The sequence below is a fragment of the Mesoplodon bidens genome (genome assembly GCF_964165515.1).
Source record: "Mesoplodon bidens genome assembly, chromosome: 10".
Taxonomy (NCBI): domain Eukaryota; kingdom Metazoa; phylum Chordata; class Mammalia; order Artiodactyla; family Ziphiidae; genus Mesoplodon; species Mesoplodon bidens.
The window spans coordinates 59,742,067-59,744,562 of NC_138172.1; the positions used below are offsets into that span (position 1 = coordinate 59,742,067).

Here is a 2,496-nt window from a genome sequence, read left to right on the forward strand (position 1 = left end):
GCAATGGGAGAGGCCACAACAGTGGAGGCCCGCATACCACAAAAAAAAAAAAAAAAAAATGAGCCACACATGTTTTAAGATCTATACATTAATTTCTGATGGTGTATTTTTGTTAATTATTTTATTTCAGATTTATTTTCATCATTAACATAGTTTTATTTACTACAAAGACTATATTTACTATATTAGTGATGCTTATTGCCTTATCCATTCTTAATCTTTTGAGGCAGCCATAGCATAATAGTAATTAGTAATGAAAATGAGTAAAATATTTTAAGGACTTCAAAATATAAATGTATTAGATACTTTTCACAAAGATTTGAATGTTTGCTACTAAAAGAACCTATCAAAGGGTGAGCACAGTAGGCTTCTATAGCAGTACAGATTTTTAATTATGAAATAAGGGAAAACACTCAAGAATAAGTAGAACAATGGCTGAACACCAGGAAAAATAACATAAAATTACCCCCCTCCAAGTATAACAGCATGAAAAACCTATATTCGTACATTTATTATTAAACTTGGTCATTTTTGTCATTTTTAGAATTAATAATATATTGGTATTATTTACCCTAAGTAGTCATTATGTCAACTGCTAATTTATCTTTAAAAACTATTTTCAGCTCTAGATGCTGCGTGGAGACCCTCTGCACCCCTGCGAACATGGCACTGCGAGTGGCATGGAGCATGTGGGCTGTGGTCTGCAACCTGCATGCCATCTCTGCACCCAGTGTGCCCTGCCCGACTCGGTCCTGGGACTGCAGGCGGGCGCCGTCTGGGTGCTGCACACCGGCCCCATTCTGCTGTCGGGTCATAAATTCACAGACAAACATGAATGGGTAACAACAGAAAACAGTGTTGGAACAGTGGGAATCAGCAATTTTGCACAGGAAGCTTTGGGAGTTGTTGTTTACTATAGTCTGCCTGAAGTTGGGACAAAATTGAACAAACAAGAGGAATTTGGTGCTTTGCAAAGTGTGAAAGCTGCTAGTGAACTCTATTCTCCTCTATCAGGAGAAGTAACTGAAATTAATGAAGCTCTAGCAGAAAATCCAGGACTTGTCAACAAATATTGTGATGAAGATGGTTGGCTGATCAAGATGACACTCAGTAACCCTTCAGAACTAGATGAACTAATGAGTGAAGAAGCATATGAGAAATACATAAAATCTATTGAGGAGTAAAAATGGAGCCCCTAAATAAACTAGTTTAAAACAAAAACAAACAAACAAACAAAAAACTATTTTCAAACCACCAAATGAATTAAATCCTTAAAATAGTCATTACAATAAACACATACAATTACGCAAGTTAAATTGAATCTCTGAACGCCTTAAATTATGTTCTTTGGCCTATAAGTTAAATTTTTGTTATCCATTCTGTGCCAACCTGGAGAAAGGAAAATGATCATTGTATAGTTTCTGATAACTTTTTAAACAACAAATATTTTTTTTAGAATCCCTAGCTCAAATTTACATTTTATATAGATTTTTAAAATTATAAATAATATTGGCTGCTTTGAAGGATAACTAAATTTATCATATAATATTTTAAATTTAAAATAAACAACACACATGTGATGTTTGATAAAATTCTAAGGCAATTTTGTCTTGATTAGTGTTTCTTTTTATTTATTTATTTATTTATTTATTTATTTATTTTGCGGTACACGGGCCTCTCACTGTTGTGGCCTCTCCCATTGTGGAGCACAGGCTCCAAATGCACAGGCTCAGCGGCCATGGCTCACGGGCCCAGCCACTCCATGGCATGTGGGATCTTCCCGGACTGGGGCACGAACCCGTGTGCCCTGCATTGGCAGACAGACTCTCAACCACTGCGCCACCAGGGAAGCCCATTGATTAGTGTTTCTAAAGCTTTGATAGTTTGCTTTTATCATGTACATAGATGCTGACACATATATCCATTAAACAGGTGATCTTTCTTGTCACTTGTTCTCTATTCAAGATGTTGTACAAGCATTGAAAATTTGTGAAAATTTTTGAGGAAACTTACCTTTTTTATGTTAAAAACCAAAAGAATATTTTTTTTTGTATTTTATCTTCCTTAGGAATTTTTAAGAATGAAAAACAGGGGCTTCCCTGGTGGTGCAGTGGTTGAGAGTCCGCCTGCCAGTGCAGGGGACATGGGTTCGTGCCCCGGTCCAGGAAGATCCCACATGCCGCAGAGCAGCTGGGTCCGTACCGCAAAAAAAAGAATGAAAAACAAACCATTACAAAAACATTACTTCCTTGTTTTCTCATAAGAGAAAAATTTGAAGTTATAATATATACAGTATCAAACTAGATATTGAGATGTAATCATATATAACATGTTTTTTGAGCTCAATTTTGGCATCAGTAGATATTAAATGGTAACTGGGAATTCTCTCCAAGATTTAACATAACTCTCCCACCAAAGAATATACTAGTGTAACTGATGATGAAATTTCAAAATTACTAATATTATAATTCTCCTGATGGATTGCATGACATACAT

At 35.6% G+C, this 2,496-nt stretch overlaps 1 pseudogene across 1 annotated transcript; it reads left to right on the forward strand.

Moving 5' to 3' along the window:
• The first annotated feature begins 663 nt into the window (after window positions 1–663).
• Window positions 664–1,184, forward strand: LOC308623739 (glycine cleavage system H protein, mitochondrial-like; annotated as a pseudogene). The gene has a single exon. The product of its transcript is annotated as a glycine cleavage system H protein, mitochondrial-like (transcript).
• Window positions 1,185–2,496: the final 1,312 nt, after the last annotated feature.